A 25,399-nucleotide genomic window follows, 5' to 3' on the forward strand; every position below is an offset into this window, starting at 1 on the left:
CAATAACAGTTTTAGTCAATTGTTGAAGACTAAACATAAAAAAAAAATTGCAAGGAGATCACCTACCTTACTTTTAGGCTCAGTTTTATGAGAATTATGGGAGAAACAAAACCTGATCGAATTTGTAAAAGCTGTGGGGAACACGAGTGCCTTCAAGAGGGGGGAAGTTTCTGTTAGAGTGAAAAAGTTATGAGGATGATCAGAAAACAGTTTGAGTTTGAAAACCATAAATAGAAGGAAAGGTAAAGAGTTACAGGAGCTGGCAAGGATGAGATTGATAGAACAGAATATTTGAAGATCATACAGAGATTGGGCTCATGGGATAAAGTGCCCTCTTTTGTTGACTGATATAAAAAAGATAAAAGATATAATGAAACACTGAAAATAGTGTCATTCAGACATACATATTTTAATATTACATATACACCCATATATGTATATCCACCTGTTCCTGATTTTCTATTCTCATCACAGCTGGAATCTGGGCATTCCAATTTCATAGTGCCAGTCCCACAAACCAATCATCTTTCAAGTGCCCCATAGCTTTCCCAAAAGAGGAAATGCATGTTACTTTCTCTCTGAGTGATTGCTTCTGTTATGGCACTTTCTCACTGGTGCAGAGCCAAAGCTAAGGGAAATGGCTGTTTGTATTGTTCTCTCTTTGCGGGCCAAATGGAAAATAGCAGCGTTTTTAAACACCTGTTTTGAGACTTCTCTAGTTACAGAAAATAGTTGAGCATGATACAGATGAGCAGTGAGAATAAACTGAACCCTCAAAGAATAATACAATGATACTCAACTGTGAAACAAAATTAAAACAAACAAAAAATTGCATGGATCTTGTACGAGAGGTACACTGAATGTTAAATAAAACACTTCCTGAACTACTGCAGTTGCCTGCCACCCAGGATGCCATCTGCTACTTAGAGTGTGACTTTTCTCTTTTTTTTTTTGGCATATTGATGGGAATAAACATATCTAGGTAAACTTGCTGTGGTCTAATTAATCAAAATTTCATAATACCTCTTGAATTAGGGTGGCAAGTCAGGGAAGAGACAGAATTTAAATACTTATTAGTCTCTAGTGAACATATCTGTGCCCTAAGCATTTTCTCTAAATTGATTGACTATTTCTCAAGTATACAGCCCCACGTGAAAATGTATGCAAATGCTCCTCCAATGAATACAATCACAACATTATTTTAAACGTTGTTACATTTGTAGGCATTTTTGCCAGTATGTTTTCTCATTAAAACCACATCTGGGAATCTGATGTTTTCATGTTTAAAACATTTTTTTTTTAAGTATGTATTAAGTTATTTAGAGGGAACTACCTTTTTGCCATAGTAGAGTGATAATGACTTTTTAAAAGAGGGAACACTTTGACTTTGGTAAAAGGTGAAATCATAATTGTAGATCATGAGCTAACCCTTCCTTGACTCATCTTACTCAATATTAATCCAATGTTCAGTATCTCCCGAATTTATCAAAATATTCAATAAAGCAAATTAATAGTAAATATATTATAAGGTATAAACCCAATCACTCACACCAGTCTTAAATTCATACAGAATAAACTACTATTCAGAGAAGTGACAATCAGATGTTTTCAAACCTGTTTATGTTTCAGAACACAGGCTCCCAGGCTCCCTCTCAGATGTACTGAATCATCTGAGGAGTCTCATTATCTGTAGTTTATACGGCCCTCTAAGTGATATAATGCATAATGGAATTGGAAAACATGGAGGTAAGCGATGTGAACGTATTTGTCTGGCATAAGTGTACTTTCAGGAAAAAGAAAGCAATGATATGGAAGATACCCTCCTTTTGGTTATTAATCAGTATTCAAAAGTTATAATTATCCATCTTGAGAGCTTAATATCTCAGCTTGAATTAGTTTATCAAATCCTTTATTATCCAACAGTTCTCTTCAGGTGGCAGAATGGGTTACATTTAGTTTAGGGTGAAAAGAAGATACCAAATATGAATAAGGAGACAGAAGGCATTGCAGGTATCTCTTGCATTTTCACAATTATGTATGAAATAGCTTATGTTAGAGAAAAAAGCCAGGCTCCAGTTAACATTAAGTGACACCAGTGCTCAGTCTACTTCATTATAATTAAATTTCTAGATGAGAATACTGACCAGTATAACTAGGGAGGAAGGATGGTTTACAAGTAGAAAGAGTTCTTCAGGTATATACTAAAATGGAATTAAATATTGGAAGTAAATTACCTTTAGTCTTGATGATGATGTAGTTACTATAAGTAATCAAAAATCACAAAGTGCCAAAGTGCTTCTGTGTACTCCAATACATGTTTTCAAATGCTACTGGCTAATTGATCAGAAAGCTCGTGCCACATTTCTTGGCTGTGTTACGAGATTTTCTTAAAGTGAGGCAACATACACAGGAGTCTGCACAGGGAGCCTTGACATGAGCCTGAAAGTTTTTCATCCAAATCTATCCCCTGTTGCTAAATTCGGACATTCCATAATAATTTATGTTGTCATTCTGTTAAGTCCTGTCTTCTTTTTTTCTAAAATTACATAGAGGTAATTATTCTTATGAGAAATAATATATTATTTCACTAGCTTAATAGTATAAATTAATGTATAAATATTTCTGTTTCTGTTAAAAGAGATTAGGTGAGATTTGGGTACTTTATGGAAAACAAAACAAAAAACAGCAAAATGAAAAATAAAAAAGAAGGAAGACCACCATTTTCATATTAATAATTTATCTTGAAGCAATCCTTTTTCCTTGGGCAACACTTACTCTTCTGCCTTTCGAGCAAAACAGTAGGACTCTGGTCACTGCTATTATCCAGGCACCCAATATTCAGATTCCCAAATACCCTCAACATTTGGCATTCCTGTTCACATCTCATTCCCAATGACAATGAATGATTTTTAAAATGATTCCCCGAAGGAAAGCTGATAAACTGTTTACCCCACTGGGACAAAGCAATATTTTATTCCATGTATTTGGGTATTTTGTTGATATAGTATTTATGAATAAAACTATATAGTTTTTCTTAGAAAAAGACAAAATAAAATATAATTATTAATTTGACATTTTCTGTAGGATTTTAAAAACAAAGAAACAAAAAATACTAAACTTCCTTTGAAAGTTTCTAGAATTAGAATTTGATCTAAATTTGTGACTTGGTGGACGTAGAGAGAACAAAAAGGCATACATATTTCAGCCCAGAGGCGTATGTTTTTCTCTGAACTAGCAGATTGTTTTCAGAAACATTCCACAGACTGCCAGGAGCTTTGCTCTGTATTCTGTGCCATTCCAGGTAGGGTCAATGGATAATAAAGCTTCCCCAACACATTATCTAATCATGGGCGAGGCTTTTAGCTTTATTGCAATCACTATACTGTATGATAGAATAGAACTAGTAATGGCTTAGCTTCTCTGGACTGGAGGCAGGAAGTACTTTACAAATTTGTCTCAGCTGCTTTGCATCAGTTGCAAAAGTCATTTCTCTATCGAACCGCACTTCTGTTAGTGCTTTGCACACACACAACTGGGACCAAGAATAAATCAGTCATAATTTAAATTGATCAAAACTCATGTTCTATATTCACATTTTAAAATTTAGTACAAAAACTCGGTCTCCAGAGATATCAAAGACCCCTAATAATTCAGCAGTTTATTTTCAAGATGCGTGGTTCAATTTGATTATGGCTTTTTTACTAATGCTAAAGACCAATTTTGTGTTGACATAAGATTTAAAGGTTGAAATTAGAGATTGAATATTAGAACAGTGCTTTAAGTAATTAATATTTTCAAAATATATAGAGAACATATAAATATAATTCTGATTTGGGCAGATTTTGACATGGGTTTTTTCTAGTTCATGAAACAATTTTGTCATTTTTAAGCTTCAGATGAACAACTCTCAGTCTATTAAGACCCCAAATCTAAAATTAAGTCTAAGTGTATTCCATGCAAAAACTAACCATCGGGACTGCACCTTCAGCGAATGAGGTCGTGGAGTCTGACGTAAAACTGGAGTGCTTTTTAGCTCCTAGTTTGGTATAAGAATATGACCCATTTGCACTATCTTTAATATTCTGTACTTTTTTGCTTTAAGAAATTATACTTATTTTAAAAAATGAAAGAAAAATCATCAAAAGGGTACAATTAAAATAAGCATAAATAATAAAAAGAAATTTATCAAATGTATTTTTATTGTATATATTTAGATTTATAATATGATGTATTGCTATACATATACACAATGAGATGATGGCTATAGTCAGGCAGATTAACATATCCATCATGTGGATATCCATTGCTACAGTCAAGTAAATTAACATATCCGTCTATACCCTTTGTGTGCGTGTGTGTGTGTGTGTGTGAGATAACAGTACCTAAAGTCTACTCTCTTAGCAAACTCCCAGCAGTATATAACACAATATTATTAACTATAGTTCTTATGCTGTACATTAGATCTCCAGGCTTATTTATCCTCCCTGACACTGTACCCTTCGACCTTCATCTTCCCATCCTCCAAGCCACTTTTCTACTCTCTGTTTCTATATATTTGAGAATTTAGGGGAGACATTTGAGTGTGTGTGTGTATGTGTTTTGATTCCACACACAAGTGAGATCATGCAGTATTTTTATTTCTGTGCTTGATTTATTTCACTTAGCATAATGTCCTCTAGGTCCTTCATCGATGTTGTCAAAATAGCAGTATTTCCCTTTTGAAGAATGAATAAATAATAATCTGTTATGTGTACACACACACACACACCACACGCACACAAATATTTTTCTGTATCCATTTTCTTTATCCGCTCAACTGAAGTGTCCACAAATTCATTGGACACTATTTGTGCATTCTCTTTGTGGACACTTCAGTTGTTTCCGTATCTTGACTATTGTTAACAATGCTGTGATTAACATGGGAGTGCGTACATCTTTATGAGGTGTTGATTTCATTTCCTTTGTGTATATATGTAGCAAAATGATTACTAGGTCATACATCAGTTCCATTTTTAATTTCTTTGGCATCTCTATATTGTTTTCCACAATAGCTACACCAATCTACATTCCCACCAACAGAGTACAAGGGTTCTCTTTTCTGCACACCCTTGCCATCACTGTTATTTCTTGTGTTTTTGGTAATAGCTATTCTAACTGGTGTGAGGTAATATTTCATTGCGGTTTTGATTTGTATTTCCCTGATGATTCCTAATACTGACCAGCTTTTCCTATACTGTTGGCCATTTTTACTTCTTTTTTAGAGAAATGCCTATTCAGGTCCTTGGATCAATTTGATTATATTATTTTGTTTTTTGATCTTGAGTTATCTGAGTTCATTAGATATCTTGAATATTAACCCCTTACGTGATATATGGCTCACAAGTGCTTTCTTCCAATCAATTGGCTGCCTTTTCATTTTGTTTATTGTTTCCTTTGCTGTGCAGAAGCTTTTTGGCTTGATGTAGTCCCACTTGTTTACTTTCGCTTTTGTTGTCTGTGCTTTTGATGAGATAACCCAAAAATTCTTGCTAAGGCCAATATTGAGGAACTTTACTCCTATGTTTTTTCTGGAGTTTCAGATCTAGTGTTCAGCTCTTCAGTATTCATTTTGAGCATATTTTTGTGTATAGTGTAATACAAGGGTCCAGTTTGTTTGTTTCATTTTTCTGGTTTTTTTTTTTTTTTTTTTTTTTTGCATGGGAATATCCAGTTTGTTTAACACCATTTATTGAAGAGACTACCATTTATCTATTGTATCTTATTGGGGTGTGAGCAAAAATTGGGTAAGCATATATGATTGTGTTTATTGCTGGGCTGTCTTTTCTGTTATATTGCTCTTTATGTCAGTACAGACATATATTTTTATGTCAGTACCATATTGTTTTGATTATCATTGCTTTTAATATAACTTGAAATTAGGGAGTGTGATGGCTTCAACTTTAACTTTCTTTATTAGCATTACTTTGGCCACTTGGGGTCTTTTGTAGTTCTATACAAATTTAAGAATTGTTTTCCTATTCATGTAAAAAATGTCAGAGCAATTTTGACAAATATTGCATTGAATCAGTATATCACTTTAGGTAGTATGGAGATTTTAATATATTAATTCTTCTGACACACAAAAACTAGATATTTTTTTCATTAACTGTGTCTTTCTCAATTGCCTTCATGAATGTTTCATAGTTTTCAGTATAAGCATCTTTCACTTATTTGGTTAAATATATTCCTAAGTATTTATTTCTTCTTGATGCTATTGTGAATGGAATTGTTTTCTTGACTTCTTTTTTGAGCATACCATTAGTTGGTGTAAAAAATCAAACTTATTTTATGTATGTTGATTTTATATCCTGAAACTTTACTAAATTTGTTTATTAATTCTAACAGTTCTTTAGTGGCATCTTTAGGGTTTTTTATACATAGGGTCATGTCAACTTGCAGACAGGAATAAAATGAACCTTAAGGAAATCTTATTAATAATTATATTCCAAAAATTAGATAATCTAGAGAAAACTGATACATACATAGAAACTTTAATCTATGAGACTGAATTAAGAAGAAAGAGAAAGCCTGAGCAGATTATTAACAAATAAAGAGATAAAAGTAACAGTCAAACACCTCCCAACAAAGAAAAGCCCAGGACCAGAAAATTTTATGGCTGAATTCTGCAAAATATTCAAATATGCAATAATACCAATCCTTCTCAAACTCTTCCAAAAAATAGAAGTAGGAATAATAACTTCAAACTCACTTACAAGGCTGGCATCATCCTAACACCAGAACAAAAACACCACAAAAAGAGAAAACTACAGGTAAATATCTTTAATAAATCTATAGGCAAGAATCCTAAATACTAGCAAACCAAATTCGGCGACACGTTAGAAAAATTGTATGCCATGAACAACTACAATTTATCCCTGGGATAGAAATTTGGTTTAACATATGCAAAGCAATTAATGAGATACACCATAATATCATAAAGAAAGATAAATACCACATGATTAACCCAATAGATATAGAAAACATATTTGACAAGCTTCAACATTGTTTCTTAATAAAAGTGCTCAACAAAATAGGTTGCTAATAGGTCTAGTACCATGTTAAATAGTAGTGATGAGGGTGGGTATCCTTGCTTTGTAACTACAGAAAAAGCTTTCATTTTTTTCTGATTAATTATAATGAACACTGTGAGTTTTTCATTATTGGTCTGTATTAGACTAGAGACTGTATTTGTCTGTTGTCATGTTGCTATATAGAACTGCCCAACACTGGGTAATTTATAAAGGAAAAAGGTTTAATTGACTCACAGTTCCGTATGGCTGAGGAGGTCTCAGGAAATTTACAATCATAGCAGAAGGGGAAGCAAACATTTTCTCCTTCACATGTCAGCAGGAAGGAAAAGCACTGAGCAAAGAGGGAAAACTGCCTTATAAAACCATGAGATTTCATGAGAACTCACTCACTATCATGATAACAGCAGCATGGGGGTAACGACACCATGATTCAATTACCTGCCACCAGGTCCCTCCCACAACACATGGAAATTATGGAAACTACAATTCAAGATGAGATTTGGGTGGGGACACAGCCAAACCGTATCCCACCTTAGCCTCTCCCAAAGCTTATGTTTGCACATTTCAAAACACAATAATGCCTTCCTAACAGTCTCCTAAAGTCTTAGTTAATTCCAGCATTAACCAAAATGTCCAAGTCCAGAGTCTCATCTGAGATAAGAAAAGTCCCTTTTGCCTATGAGCCTGTAAAATCAAAAGCAAGTTAGTTACTTCCTAGATATAATGGGGATAGATGCATTGGGTAAATACACCCATTTCATATGGGAGCTATTGGCCAAAATGAAAGGACTTCAGACCCCATGCTAGTCCAAAATCCAACAAGGCAGTAGTTAAATATTAAAGCTCTGAAATAATCACCTTTGACTCCATATCTCACATCCAGGTCAACACATATGAAACAGGTCATCTGGCACAGCCTTGGGCAACTCCACCCCTGTGGCTTTGCAGGGTACACCTCCTCTCCCAGCTGCCTTTACAGGCTAGTGTTGAGTGTCTGTGGCTTTTCCAGACACATGGTGCAAGCTGCCAGTGGATCTAACATTCTGGGTTCTGGAGGACAGTGACCCTCTTCTCACAGCTCCACTAGGCAGCACTGCAGTGGGGACTTTGTGTGGGGCTACGACCGCATATTTCACCTCTACACTGCCCTAGCAGAGATTATCCATGAGGTCTCCACTCCTGCAGTAAACTTCTGCAAGGACATCCATGCACTTCCATACGTCCTCTGAAATCTAGGTAGAGATTCCCAAACCTCATTTCTTGACCTCTGTGCACCCACAGGCCCAATACCATGTGTTAGCCACCAAAGCTTGGGGATTGCACCCTCTGAAGCAACAGGCTGAGCTCCACTTTTGACCATTTTCACTGTCGCTGAGACTTGGGGGCACCAATTCCCAAGACTGCATAAAGCAGCAAGGCCCTGAGCCCATCCATTTTCCCTACTTGACCTCCAGGCCTGTGATGGAAAGGGCTACTATGAAGACCTCTGACATGCCCTGGAGACATTTTCCCCATTGTATTGGTGATTAACATTTGGCTTATTTTACTTACACAAATGTATGCAGCCAGCTTGAACTTCTCCTCAGAAAATGGACTTTTCTTTTCTATCCCATTGTCAGGCTGAAAATTTTCCAAACGTTAAGCTCTGCTTCTCTTTTAAGTTCCAATTCCAAACCATATCTTTGTAAATAAATAAAACTGAATGCTTTTAACAGTGCCCAAATCACATATTGAATGCTTTGCTGCTCCTAAATCATCTCTCAAACTCAAATTCCACAGATCTCTAAGACTGGGGCAAAACGCCACCAGTTTCTTTGCCTAGCAAGAGTGACTTCTAGTCCAGTTCCCAACAAGTTCCTCATCTCCATCTGCGACCACCTCAGCCTGGACTCCATTGTCCATATCACTATCAGCATTTTGGTCAAAGCCATCAATGAGTCTCCAGAAAGTTCCAAACGTTTCCACATCTTTCTGTCTTCTGAGCCCTCCATGTCTCTAGAAAGTTTCAAACTTTCTCACATGCTCTGTCTTCTTTTGAGCCCTAACTTCTGCCTGTTACATAGTTCCAAAGTTGCTTCCATATTTCTGGGATTCATTACAGCAGCATGCCACTCTCTGTGGTACCAATTGACTGTATCCATTCTGTATATAAAGAACTGCCCAAGAGTGGGTTATTTATAAAGGAAAGAGGTTTAACTGACTCAGTTCTGCAGAGCCTCAAGACACTTACAATTATGGCAGAAGGGGAAGAAAATACATCTTTCTTCACATGGTGGCAGGAAGGAGAAGGGGTGAGCAAGAGGGAAAAAGCCCCTTATACAAACATCAGATCTCATGAGAACTCACTATCATAGGAACAACATGAAGGTAACCCCTCCATGGTTTAATTGCCTCCCACTGGGGTCCCTCCCATGACATGTGAGGATTATGGCAACTATAATTCAAGATGAAATTTGGGTGGGGACACAGCCATACCATATCAGAGACTTTTTTTTCACTATGAAAATGCTTTTATTGGAGTGCAGTGTCAACACACACAACAAACAGCAAGTGAACAAATAATGAGACATGGGAATTATACAACAGATTTTTCATGAATAAAGATTTCACATTTCTTCTACTCTTTACCCAGTTACAGAATGCTCTAGCCTACTTCCCCTTCAGCCCAGTCCTCCAAACTTTCCTCCTCCTTGGCCATAGCATGCTGGTGCTCCTGATACTTGGACACCAGGTTGTTCATGCTGCTGTCAACCTCAGTGAACTCTATCTCATCCATGCCCTCATCCAACTACCAGTGCCAGAAGTCCTTGCACCTGAACATGGCCATGAATGGCCCCAAGATACACCTAAACAGCTCATAGATAGCTGTGTTGTTGCTGATAAAGGTGGCAGACATGTGGCAGACTTTTGCAACATAACAAAGGCCAATAGTAAAAAGCCCACAATTTATATTACAACTAGAAGAAAAAAAAATGAAAGCTTTTTCTCTAATACCTGGTATATGGCAAATATGCCCACTCTTATCACTACTATATAATATGATACTAGAAGTACTAACTAGAGCAATTAGACAATAAATAAATAAATAAATACATACATAAATCCATAAAACATCCACATCAGAAAGAAGAAAGCAAATCCATTTTATTGCATATTAAAAATAAAACATTATATCGTACAAATTATCTAATATAATAATAATAAATTCCATTGTAATATAATGTCTTTTTGGAAATTATTTAAAATCCTGCCAGTGAATGCTTTTCATATCACCTTAATAAGTTTAATTCATGTGCCCAATATGGGTTTCTTCACAATTTGAACATACTGCATATAAAAGTAAAATTTTTATTTTTGGCTATCTATTTTATAGCTAATTTTTAATTAAACAACTTTTTTTCTAATATTTCTTGAGATAATAGGAGGGTGTTTATAATGCCATACATACAAGATTTTCACAAGTGGGTTATCAGGTTGTCTCATAAATTATATCATAAGTTTGGTCTAAATTTTTACGTTGTTATAGATTCTATAAAAATCATTTACATTTTACATATTTTTATCTTGCAAAACCCTTCTGGGTTTAAATGACAGTGAATGCTTAAACTTGAAACACATTAAAAAAAAAAACTTGTTTCCAAAATGGTGGCATAAATGTAAGCTGGCTTCACTCATCCCCACAGAAAACCAAAAGAAAATTACGTAGCATTGAGATCAACATCAGCAGTATCCCAAAACCCAAATATGAGGTTGAGTCAGTTCTGTGGGCCACAGAAGCATAAAAATACTTCAAGCAGAGGATAAGGGAATTGGATTTTTGTATGAATGATACTCCATCCCCAACCTGCCTGGCATCAAACACAAAGGAAATTTTCCCAAACTTGTGGTTTCTTCACTGGAAATAGTGAGACTGAGGAGGATGACTAGCTTCCAAACCATCTTAGGCTCTTTGACAGGAGAGCTGTTGATGAGTCAACCCAAAGGAAGCATCATGTGAGCCTAAAGAGAAATATATATCTGACAATAGAGACCAAGGAGAGAGGCAGGACTATCATATCCAGTCCCTGAAACCTCTGCTCTGTAGCTCAGCCAAAAGAAATGGCAAATTAGCATGGCTATTCAGCAGAAACACATGTCAGCAGGTACATTCCACACAGGGCCTCTGAGCACAAGCCCCTTGCCAATACCACCACACTGATGATGTCCTTTTGGGACCTTGTCCATTCCATATTGGCAAAGGTCTGGTCGATTGCTAGAGCTGAGACAGACCTGGCCTTTAGGCCCCATCTAGTCCCAAAATAGAGGAAGTGACCTAGCATAATAAAATATAAGAAATTCAACAGATAATTTATGAAGACTCTCTAAGCAAAGATAACCAATAAAACCCAAATCAAGTCAGAGATAGAAGACTGGAATAAATAATCTTTCATTGCAAAGTCATAGACATGCATCCACAAGCAACAACAGAAAACAGGGAACCACAATTTCCCAAATAAGCAAAGCATGGAACCACTGAATGGCCCTGAAAAGATGCCAATACATAAGTTATCTAACCAAGAATTCAAAATAGCAGTTCTAATAAAAATCAGCACTCTCCAAAATTATACAGAAAGGCAATTCAAAAATTTATATGAGAAATATGACCAATAGATTGAAATAATTTTTAAAATTGAACATAAATCTTGGAATTGGGAAGTATACTTGCTGAACTTTAGAATTTATTGCAGTATTTTCACAGCATAATTAATCAAGTGAGGAAAAAAATCAGTAAGCTCCGACAGGCTATTTGAAATTACACAGACAGAGGAGAAAGGAAAAGAATAAAAAGAAACAAAGATCACCTATAAGAAATAGATAATTAACTAAAAAGACCAAATCTAAAAATTATTGGTGTTCAAGAGAAAGTTGAGCAAGAATATGTGGCAGAAAGATTATTCAAAAAAAAAAAAAAAAAAAAAACAATGGAAAACTTTCCAAAACTTGAGGAGGACATAAATATTTAGAGACAGGAAGGACAGAGAACATTAAACAAATTTGACTCAAATAAGTCTATGCTAGGGCCTGTAATAATCAAAGACCAAGAACAAAGAAGTAATTTTTAAAAAGCAACAAGTTAAAAAAATATAGCATAGAAAGGAACTCCAATTAATACGACAACAGACTTCTCAACAGAAGCCTACAGGCTATAAGAAAGTGAGTGATATTTCCCAGTCACTGGAAGAAATAAAACTGTAATCGAATAATACTTTATCCAGCAAAGCTGTTTTTTCAAAAAACGAAGGAAAGACAATGTCTTTCCCATACGAATGAAAGCTGAAATAATCCATCATCACCAGACCCATCTAACAGGAAATGCTAAAGGGAGTTCTTCACTCTGAACAAACAAACAAACAAACAAACAAAAACAAGCAAAAGAAAGCAAAACACTGATGTACAAAAAGAAAGCACTTGAAGATATAAAACCCACTGGTAAAATAATGTGCAAAGAGACAACCCAGAATACTGCAACACTATTAGTGTAATGTACAATTCATACTAAAAATAGTTTTTAGTATTAAAGCTAAAGTACAAATATATCAAAACAATAATAGGTACATCAACTTGTTAAGAGACAGGCAATATGAAAATATGTAAATTGAGATGACCAAAAGTTAAAAGATGGGGAATCAGAGTTAACATCTAGATAATTGTTTTAAGTTCTTTCTTTTTTAATTTTTTTTTGTGATCTAAATAAGTTGTCATCTTATTAAAATAAGTGGTTAGAGCAATTAAGATATTTCTTAAAGTCTCATGGTAACCACAGTGCAAAAGTCAATAATACATACACTGACAATAAAAAGCAAAAAAATTAAAAAAACAAAAACATACTAATAGAGAAAATAATTGAATCACAAAGGATGACAGTAAGAAAAAAAGAAAGGTAGAGAAGAGTTACAATGCAAGCATAAAACAAGCAGCAAATTGGCAGTTCTTAGTTATCAGTAAGTTCTTAGTTATCAGTAAGAACACGAATGTAAGTGGACTTAATTCCCTAATTAAAAGAGAGTAGCTGCATTAATAAGAAAACAAGACCCAACTATATGCTGGCTGTAAGAAACCCACCTCACCTATAAATACACACATATTTTCAAGGCAAAGGGATGAAAATACATACTCCATACAAACGGAGACCAAAAAAATAGGAGTAGTTAAAATAGACTATAATTAAAGACTAAAAAGAGACAAAGAAAATTACTGTATAATTACAAAGGGGTCACTACAGGATTAGGATATATTAATCATAAATATTTGTGCACCCAACACTGGAACAAGTATATAAAGTAAACATTAATAGATATAAGAGAGAAATAGACTGCTATACCACAATACTAGAAGACTTCAGCAACCCATGCTCGGTAATTGACAGACCATGTAGACAGAAAATCAACAAAGGATCATCATAGATAAATGACACACAAAACCAAATAGGCCTGACATTTACAGAACATTCACCAGACTGCTACTGAGTACACATTCTTTTCATCAGCACATAACATTCTCCAGAATATACCATATTTTAGGCCACAAAACAAATCTCAACAAATTCAAAGAAGGAGAAATTATATCAAGTATCATTTCTGACCATAATAGAATAAAACTAGAAAGCAATTACAAGAGGAATGTCAAAAAATATACAAACACATGGAGATCAAACAACATTCTCTGAAATAACCAATAGATCAATAAAGAAATTAAGAAGGAAATTAAAAAAAAAAACTTGAAACAAATGAAAATGGAAATAAAACATAATATATATTGGATGCAGCAAAAGCAATATTAAGAGATAAGATTATATCAGTAAATGCATACATCAAAAAAGTTGAAAGACTTTAAATAAATTACCTAATGACGTACCTCAAGGAATTCAAAAAGCATGAACAAACATAATTCAAAATTTGTAGAATAAAATAAATAATAATTAAAAGATCAGAAAAAGTAATTTGAGACCAGAAAGGAACACAGAAGAATAACAAAATGAAAAGTTTTTTTTAAGATAAACAAAATTGACAAACCTTAGCTAACTTAATAAAAAAAAAGGAGAGAAGACCCAAATAAATACAGTCACAAAAAAAGGGGACATAATGACTAAGATCACAAAAATACAAATAATCATTAGAGAGTATTACAAACAAATATACAGCATCAAATTGGAAAATTTGGAAGACATAGATAAATTCCTGGACACATACAGCCTACGAGGATTGAACCATAAATAAGGGGATTGAAGCCATAACAAAATATCTCATCAAAAAAAGTCCGGGACCTGATGGCTTCACTGATGAATTTCACCAAACATTTAATGAAGAACTAAAACCAATTTTTCTCAAACTTTTCAAAAAGATGAAAACAGGACGGGCGCGGTGGCTCAAGCCTGTAATCCCAGCACTTTGGGTGGCCGAGACGGGCGGATCACGAGGTCAGGAGATCGAGACCATCCTGGCTAACACAATGAAACCCCGTCTCCACTAAAAAGACAAAAAAATTAGCCGGGCGTGGTGGCGGCGCCTGTAGTCCCAGCTACGCGGGAGGCTGAGGCAGGAGAATGGCGGGAACCCGGGAGGCGGAGCTTGCAGTGAGCCGAGATCGCGCCACTGCACTCCAGCCTGGGCGACAGAGCGAGACTCTGCCTCAAAAAAAAAAAAAAAAAAAAAAAAGATGAAAACAAAGGATGACTAAACTCATTCTAAAAGGCCTGCATTAGCTGGACACCAAACCCAGACAAAGAAACTACAGGAAAAAATTTAACCACAGGCAAGTATCACTGACAAACATGAAAGCAAATATCTATCTTCAACAAAATTCTAGCAAATTTAATTCAATGGCATAGTAATAAAATCATTCACTATGATCAAGTGGTATCCTTCCCAGGGATGTGAGGATGGTTCAACGTATGCAAATCAGTAAACGTGATAGATCACATTAACAGAACCAAAAAACAAAAACCGTAGGATCATTTCAATAGATGTTGAAAAATATTTGATAAAATTCAACACTCCTTTATCATAAAATCCCTTAACAAACTGAATATAGAATAACTATACTTCAAAATATTAAAGGCCATATATTACAAACCCACAGCCAATATCTTGCTGAATGTAGAAAAATAGAAAGCCTTTCCTCTAAGATCTGGAATCACACAAGAATGCTCACTTTCACCACTTTTATTCAACATAATAATGGAAGTTGTGGCCAGAACAATCAGACAAGAGAAAGGAATAAAGGACATCCAAATTAGAAAGGAAGAGGTCACATTAACATTAGAGCAGATGACAGAATCTTATATTTAGAAAAAGATTCCACCAAAAGACTTTTAGAATTGATAAATTCAGTAAGATTTTAGGATACAAAATCAACTAACAAAAATCAGTATCATTTATATACACCAACTGCAAACATACAAATAATATAAAAACCTAGGGATCAATTCACCCAAATATGTAAAAGATCTATACAAGGGAAACCATAAAACACTAACGAAAAAAATTGAATAGGATAGAAAAAATGGAAGGATATTTCATGCTTATAGATTAGAATTACTATATTAAAATGGCAATATTACCCCCCAAAATTTACAAATTCAATGCAATTTCTATCAAAATATGAATAAGATGGTATTTCTATTACACTATTCACAAAAATAAGAAAAGTCTTAAAATTTATATGGAACCACAAAAGACCCCAAAGAGCCAAAGCAATCCTGAGCAAAAGGAACAACACTGGAGGCATCACACTTCCAGACTTCTGAATATATTACAATGCCGTAGTAACCAAATAAGCATGATACTGGTATAAAAACAGACACATAGCTCAGTAGAACAGAATAGAGGACACAGAAATAAATGCATCCATTTACAGTCAACTAATTTTAGATAAAATGCAAGAAACATCAAATGGGAAAAGGACAGTCTCTTTAATAAATGTTTTGGGAAAAGTTGGATAGCCATAGGCAGAAGAAGGAAACTAGACCCCTATCTTTCATCATGTACAGAAATCAAATAAAGATGGATTAAAGACTGAAACTTAACACCTGATGCTATAAAACTACTGGTAGAGAACATTGAGGAAACATTCCAGGACATTGGTCTGGGCAAGTTTTCTTTGTGTCAGACCTCAAAACACAGAAAACCAAAGTGACAATAGACAGATGTGATTACATGAAGTGAAAACGCTTCCTCCATATGGAGCTCAAACAACTCAGTAGTAAGAAAACAATCTAATTTTTTAAAATGGAAAATATGTGAATGGACATTTAATAAAAGAAGATGTACAAATGGCCAAAGGGTATATGAAGAAAATGCTCAACATTATTAATCATCTGCTAAATGAAAATCAAAACCTCAGTGAGTTATAATCTTACTCCAGTTAGAATGTATTTTATCAAAAAGGAAAAAAGGAAATAACAGATGCTGGTGAGAACATGGAGAACAAGCAACCGTTGTGCATTGTTGATGAGAATGTAAATTAGTGTGGCCTCTAATATGGAGTGTTCCTCAAAAAACTAAAACTAAATCTACCCTATGATCCAGCAATTCCACTACTGGGTACATATCCAAAAGAAAGGAAAACAATACATCAAAGAGATATTTGCACTCCTATGTTTATTGCAGCACTTTTTTCACAATAGTCAAACTATGGGATCAGCCTAAATGTCCATCACTGCATGAATGGACAAAGAAAATGTACTATATACAAACAATGAAATATTATTCAACCATAAGAAAATTAAATTTGCAGCAACATGGGAGGAAGAGGTCATTGAGTTAAGTAGAACAAGCCAAAACACAGAAAGACAAATACTGATTCTCACTTATATGTAGGTCCTAAGAAAATGGATCTCATACAGATATAGAGTAAATTTCTGGTTATAGGAGGCTGGGTAAGGTAGAAGCAAGAAGAAGATAATGAGAGGTTTATTAATGGGTACAAATATACACTTAGAAGAAATAAGGTCTGATATTTAATAGAATAATAGGGTGACTCAGTTCATATTAATTGATTGTATATTTCAATAAAGCGAGAAAAGAGTAAGCGCAATGTTTCTAGTGTAAAGAGAAGATAAATATTTTAGGTAAAAGCTATCCCAGTTACCATGATTTGATTATATGAATGTGTCAGATTATCACATGGATTCTGAAATATGTACATCTAACGTGTATCAGTAAAAAATATAATAAATCTACTTGTAAAAATTACAGGTTATTTTTGCAATATCAAATCTCTCAATTTACTTTGATGTTATTATACTGCCTTTTTTCCTGGCATTTTATGTAATAGACTATTTTTAGCAACTGAGGGAAAAACATTCTACTTAAAACCTGAGTTTTTTCTAAATAGGAAAAAAAAAACCCAATAATGTAAACATCTGCTTTAAAATCAGTAGGCTATATGCATTCATCCAAAATCTATTTTAATATATGACTTACATCTTTTAGCTCAGATATGTAGAAATTTTTTCACAATAATATATTTGAATAATTACTTTCTTTTTCAAAATTTGATTTTTTTTTTTTTTTTTTTTTTTTTTTTTGACACAGAGCCTTGCTCTGTTACCCAGGCTAAAGTGCAGTGACACGATCTCGGCTCGCTGCAACCTCTGACTCCCAGGTTCAAGCGATTCTCCTGCTTCAGCCTCCTGAGTAGCTGGGATTACAGCTATGCACCACCATGCCCAGCTAATTTTTATATTTTTAGTAGAAATGGGGTTTCACCATGTTGACCATGCTGGTCTCGAACTCCCGCCCTCAGGTGATCCGACAGCCTCGCCCTCCCCAAGTACTGGAATTAAAGTGCGAGCCACTGCGTCCAGCCAAAATGTGATATTTTAAAACATTGTACAGAGCTTGATTGAAAACATTTTTTCAGACATTAGTAAAATGATTTTTACAATTTGCTTTATTTTTATTTTTACATTATGTCCTCAAATTACAGCAGTCTCCTCAATGATAGAGACCTTGCCTATAAGGATTTGCCAACCTTCCAATCCAGTAAAATTTGCCATTTGCCAAAGAAAGATGTTTAAACTTCATTAAATGCTGATGTTCAAGGTTTTTTGAAATACGAAATACCATATTCATCTTAAAATAATTTTTCAATGTCACTTATGTATTATTAGAAGTATAATAACTAGACCCAACTGTTGCAAAAAAATTGTTTTACTGCTAAGAGAGAGGACAAATATACTAAGGTCTTATTTTTAATAAGTTTTTCACTCATCTGCTTAATAAATATAATCATGTGGAGATCTTCAATTCAGAATTTCATGAAATGTGTTTTTTGGACTTTCTTTTACACTTGTTGCAATCATCAACATTATTTCAGTGGGAATTTAATGGTATTCATGATAATGAGCTGAACAGAATTCCGTGATGACATGTGAGGAACTGCCTATATTTAAAACTGTGAGACCTTTGTAAATATCTTTTGAATAATGGTTGGGATAACTGAGAGACAAACAAAAAGTACTATTTGTTCAGCAAAAAGCTAAAGGGCCAAGAAATATAGCTAAAGTCTCTCCTTAGAACAAGTTTGAATGAAGTATTTCATTATAGACAAGTAGAGAAACTCAATACAGTTCCAATATGAAAAAGTTTTTGCCTGGAATTGATTGACATGTGAAAAAATGAAGACATTTTTGAATATAAAAAAGATGGACAAGAAACAAATCAAAATCAACTAGAAGTCCATATGGTTTTGTTGTTGTTGTTTTGTTTTTTGTTTTCCCCAGACTCTCTCATATAGTAAAGGTAAATAAGCACTGTAGGAATCTTATTGTTATATCAGGTCAGGAGTTCATATGTCATGAAATTGAACACTAAATGGAATTTGTTACGTTCTAAGATAGAGAAGCAAAATATAAGTCATTTTTCAATTAAAAATGAAAATTATTATTGTTCTTACACAGCTAAAAATAATAAATTAATAGTCACCTGTAGGGGAATATGCTTCTGTGTTTAGTAAAACATGTAGAAAATGTGTTTATTTTTTAAATAAAATAAGAATTAAGGGCAAGAACACTGATACGTGTAAGGCAAAAATACACATTGAATAAGTGCCATTTTACCTTAAAAATTAGATTCAAATTATTATATTTATCAGGAGATCTCAATTAAAAAATGGAATGTGTTTTTAGTTTATGAACTTCCTCAAAAGATTTTGACTGGAGAAAATCTAAGATAAACTTACCACAATTTTATGTATAGTCAGAAATTAATTACCCACATTCTTGATGGAGTGCTTAGAAGCATATTCCCTGAAAATAACAAGATTTGAACTTTAAGATTTATCCATTACATTTGTCCTTCTAATGCCAATGTGCCTAATTTTATAGTATTTGTAATTTTATCTTCTTACAAGAGCCCAACAGCTTTATAGGCTTCAAGGCTCACAAAACTTATATCTACCCATAGAAATATTATAGCTTAGATTAAAGTAACAGGCACAATTGATAAAAAACATTGTTGTCATCATTGTCAAGTACTTATGCTACTTTTCCATGGCATTATTCTGTCTCCATGTTAAAAAAGCACTTTGAATCCCTCATTTTCAAGGTGTTCTGTGATATTTGTCAATCTCTCTGTAAGAAACAAAATGAGTTGCTGTAATTGCTTTTAGATCAAACTGAGAAATGCTCGTCAGAAATTGTTCACAAACAGTTGAATTGCAGCAGCATTATTTGTACTTCTAATGTTGAAAGACTATAGCATATCTTGAATGTGTCATTATTTTTAAGAGAGCTTCTAACCTGGAGAAAGGCAGTAGCTACTTTTCAATAAGCAAAATCTTGACTTAAAAAGTATGTTACACTTAACTTGTGATGTCAAATTTTATTTGTAGATTTGATGGGTAAATAGAAAATAATGGCTTCATCATCTCCTGCCAAAATGTGCATGCATGTGCATATGTGTATTTGTATGTTTGAGGAAGGTGGTATGAGAGGTAGAGGGGCCTGGGAGCAGGTTAAAAATTAAAGTAGGAGGGAAAAAAGCATAGAAAAGAGAGTAGACATCGGAGTCCTCAGCTGCTGAATTAATGAAAATGTTATTGCCATTTTTATAGGCATTTCAGAGGAAATCAGAGTGTAACCTGTCTCAATATATGAATCCTAAGGTCTCTGGCCCCACAATCTTATTGCTGAATAGGATCAACCTAGAAATTTGCAAATTATATTTAACAAAACTTAAACGTAGATCCAGACAGTAAATCTAACCCACTTTTAGCAGTGAGCATTTTTATCTCCATCAGATAGCTTTCAGAGCCTTTTAATTGATGTGAAGATTAAAACAGAAAAGAAAAAAAGTCTTTAAGAAAGTGATAAGAAGGCTGCTGCTACAGTTTGGACATTTGTCATGTTGAAATTTGGTCCCGATGTTGGAGATGGTGCCTAATGGAAGATGTTGGAATTATGGGGGTGGAACTCTCATGAACAGATTAATGTCCTCCCTGGGAGGAGCTGAGTGAGTTTTCACTCCGTTAGACTTTGTGAGAATTCCCAGAAGGGCAGTTGTTAAAAAGCGCTTGGCACCTCCATTTCCTTTCTCTTGCTTCCTCTCTTTCCGTCGCCTCCTGGGTTCAAGCGATTCTCCTGTCGCAGCCTCCAAAGTAGCTGGGATTACAGGTGCATGCCACCACACCTGGCTAATTTTTTTAATTTTTAGTATTGACGGGGTTTCATCATATTGGTCAGGCTGGTCTCAAACTCTTGACCTCAGGTGATCTGCCTGTCTCAGCCTCCCAAGTGCTGGAATTACAGGCATGAGCCACCACATCCAGCCAATTTTTTTTTCTTTATAAATTGGCCCAATCTCAGGTATTACTTTGTCACGACACTAAACAGACTAACTTAAAGATGATTTTCTTTCATTCCTACAAAGGTTAATTACATATACTTTTCTTGTGCATACTCCCACATGTAATCTTCGTACTTATCTTAGTATGTTATTGTATTTGTATGAAGTATCTTCAGTTTAAATTCTATAGCTTAGAAGAAAACATAATAATTTTGATCTTTTTTAATAAAATGTGTATGTAGTTTTCAATATTAACATGAAATTCTTGTTATTTTATAATATGCCTATGATCTATGCTTGCATCTTTACACTCTGCTATTTACTGTGTATATTAAATATTTATGTTAAATTTTAACTCATTGTATGTTTCTTAAAGGTGTTGTGTCTTCTTACATTTATGCCATCTACATACTGTTTGTTTGTGGACTTCTGTTACATGTAAAAGACTGCATTAAAAGAATATGTCCCTCAGATGATTTTTTTCTGATTCCCAGAAAAGAGATGGTTCTTTATGTTTAATCCCTGATATGGTTTGGCTGTGCCCCCACCCAAATCTCATCTTGAACCGTAGTTCCCTTATGAGAGGAGCCCCGGTGGGAGGTAACTGAATCAGGGGGGTGGTTACCTCCATCCTGTTCTTGTGATAGTGAGTGAATTCTCACGAGATCTGATGTTTGTATAAGGAAATTTTCCCTATTGTCTTAGCACTCCTTCCTGCCACCATATGAAGAAGGACATGTTTGAAGTAAGGTGCTGATATAAGGATACCTAAATATGTGAAAACAACTTTGGAAATGGGTAACAGGCAAAGGTTGCAACAGTTTGGAGGGCTCAGAAAAAGACAGGAAAATGTGTGAAATTTGAAACTTCCTAGAAAGTTGTTGAATGACTTTGACCAAAATGATGATAGTGATATGGAAATGAAGTCTAGGCTGAGGTGGTCTCAGATGGAGATGAGGAACTTGTTAGAAACTGGAATAGAGGTAATTATTGGTATGCTTTAGCAAAGAGACCAGCAGCATATTTCCTCTGCCCTAGAAATCTGTGAAATTTTGAACTTGAGAGAGATGATCTAGGGTATCTGGCAAAATAAATTTCTAAACAGCAAGCATTCGAGTGTAAGTCAAGCATGAAAGTTTGGAAAATTTGCAGCCTGATTATGCCATCAAAACAAAACAAAACATTTTCTGGGGAAAAATTCAAGCCCCTTGCAGAAATTTGCATAAGTAATTAGGAGCTGAAAGTTAATCACCAAGACAATGGGGAAACTCTCCCAAGGGCATGTCAGAGACCTTCACAGCAGCCCCTCTCATCAAAGGCCCAGAGGCCTACAAGGAAAAAGTGGTTTTATCTGCCCAGCCCAGGGCCCAACTTCTGCTCTGTGCAACCCTGGGACATAGTGCCCTGCATCCCAACTGCATCAGCTCCAGTCATGGCTAAAAGGGGTCAATGAACAGCTCAGGCTGTTGCTTCAGAGGGTACAATCCTCAAGCCATGGCAGCTTTCACGTGGTGTTGGGCCTGTGGGTGCACAGAAGTAAAGAATTTAGGTTTGGGAACCTCTGCCTAGATTTCAGAGGATCTATGGAGATGCCTGGATGCCCAGGCAGAAATATGCTGCAGGTGTGGAGCCCTCATGGAGCATCTCTGATAGGGTAGTGTAGAAGTGAAATGTGGAGTTGGAGATCCCACACAGACTCCCCACTGGGACACTGCCTAGTGAAACTGTGGGAAGAGGGCCACCATCCTCTGGACCCAAAAATGGTAGATCCACTTACAGCTTGCACTGTGCACCTGGAAAAGTCACGCATATACTCAATTCCAGCCTGTGAAAGCAGCAGGGAGTGAGGGCTGTAACCTGCAAAGTTACAGGGGTGGAGTTTCCCCATGTTGTGGGAGCCCACCACTTGGCATCTGCATGACCTAGATATGAGACATGGAGTCAAAGGAGCTAATTTTAGAGCTCTAAGGTTTGACTGCTCTGCTAGATTTTGGACTTGCATGGGGCTTGTAGCCCCTTCATTTTGGTCAATTTCTCCCTTTTAAAATGGGTGTATTTACCCAATGCCTGTACCCCCAATGCATCTAGGAAGTAACTAACTTGCTTTTGATTTTACAGGTTCCTAGGCAAAAGGAACTTGCCTTTTCTCAGATGAGACTTTGGAGTTGGTCTTTTGGGTTAATGCTGGAATGGGCTAAGACTTTGGGGGACTGTTGGATAGGCATGATTGTGTGTTGAATTGTGAGGATATGAGATTTGGCAGGGACCGGGAGCAGAACGATATGGTTTGGCTGTGACCCCACACAAATCTCATCTTGAGTTATAGTTCCCATAATCACCTTGTCAGGTGTCATGGGAGGGACCCCAGTGGGAGGCAATTCAATCATGGAGGTGGTTACCTTCATGCTGTTCGCATGATAGTGGTGAGTTCTCATGAGATCTGATGGTTTTATAACAGACTTTTTCCCTTTTGCTCAGCACTGCTCCTTCTGCTGCCACGTGAGAAGGATGTTTTTGCTTCTTCTGCTGCCACAATTTTAAGTTTCCTGAGACCTCCCCAGTGCTGCAGAACTGTGAGTCAGTTAAATCTCTTTCTTTATAAATTATGCAGTCTCAGGCAGTTCTCTATAGCAGCATGAGAACGGACTAATACAATTGCGTTGTAAAGTTTGAGTGTTTGTGTCCTGCAAACATCCATATGTTGAAATCCTAACCCCCAAGATTATGGTATTAGGAGGTGGGGCATTTGGAGGTGATTAAGTCGTGAAGGCTCAAATATGATTAGTGCCCTCACCAAAGAGGCCCAGGGAAGATTGCTGCTTTTTCCATCATGGAGACATAAGAAAGAGATGCCTTCTATGAACTAGCAGGTATTCCCTCACCAGATACTGAATTTTCTAGTGCCTTGAACAGGAACTTTCCAGTCAGCATAACAAAGAGAAATAAATTACTGTTGTATATAAACCACCCATTTTATGGGTGTTTTTGATTATAGATTTTTTTGGTTATTGTGCTCCATTTTGGTTATATAAGCACAAATATACTAAGATATCCCCCTACTTATTTGCATAATGCATTGTATAATTGTCTTACTATTTCTTTAACTATACATGTGTGCTTATTTCACTATGACTGATTGTAAGTAGACAAATAACACAGGCTCCATCTTACCTATCTTTGTATCAACTCTCAGTCCAGTCACACTGTTGTCTCTATTACTTCACTTTTGTCTAAAACATATACAGGTGTGTTATTTAATAAAAAATGTAGGACTGGGTACATTTTAAGTTATGTGATTTTTTTCATTTAGTCTAAAATGCATCATTTGATTTATTTTTTTTTAATTCAAATAAACCTAGGCAATAGATATTGTAAGTATGCACATTCTTAGATATGAAAACTAAAGGATCGTCCGCGAGGTTAAAAGTTGTGCTCAAGTTCACAGAACTGAAACATAAAAGAGCAACATTCTCAAATATTAGATCACTAACCCCAAAGGTCTTGAAATCTTCAAACACTGTGCTAACTACCAAAATTTTAAAATTTTCTGAACACTGAGTTATTTAGCCTCATATGTCAGTATTCCCGATATTAATATCATTTAAATAAAAGAGAAAGGTAGCAAAATGTTCAGGTACTAATGTGATATTCTATGAGTGATCATTAACCTTATAGAGAAAAAAAGATTAATATTTTGTTATGAAGTCTCTTTCATATGGCTTGATTTCAATATCTGATTGAAAGTAGATGTGCATGGACAAAGACTTACATAATTAATTGAAGACTATTTTTCCTAGTGTAACATGTCATTAATCATTCAATAATTACCTATTATGAACTGTTCAAAATGTATTTGTGCCATGATGTTCAGATTTGTGCATAATGTATAATTTCTCCAAAGCAACAAATCAGTTTAAAGCTTATTGCTAATGTTCTTTCTTCTTTGAGGAAGTATTACATTGATATTGTAAAATGTGCAAAATACAAAATGCACTAGTCTTCAAGTATATAGCTATAATAATATTTTCATATATAGACAATCATGTATCTACTTCACAGGCTAAGATATGAAACATATCTAGCTACCAAAATGATTATTTATTCCCCATTTCTTGGCAGTTCAAAAATAATATAAATTTTGTCTCCTGTGACCATAAAGAAGCTTTATCTGTTTTTGAGCTTCATATAAATGGAGCCAGGCTACAAGTGCTTTTTTCTTTCTTCTCTCAACTAATATCTGTGAGATCCATCAATGTGTCAGATATCACATTTTTATTATTCATTTTTTGACCAACATTTGGGTTTTTCCAGTTTTGGGGTAACTGGTAGTAAAGTTAATGTGAAAATTCTTGTACATATTTTTTCATTAACAGATGGGCTCATTTTGGGGTAGATCTCTAGGAATAGAATTGCTGAATCATATAGAGGGCCCATATGTAAATTGTAAGTTGATGTTTTAATGGAAAACATAACATATTTACGGATAAGAAAGCAATATTCAGA

The sequence above is a fragment of the Macaca fascicularis genome, chromosome 2 (assembly GCF_037993035.2).
Source record: "Macaca fascicularis isolate 582-1 chromosome 2, T2T-MFA8v1.1".
NCBI classification, from domain to species: domain Eukaryota; kingdom Metazoa; phylum Chordata; class Mammalia; order Primates; family Cercopithecidae; genus Macaca; species Macaca fascicularis.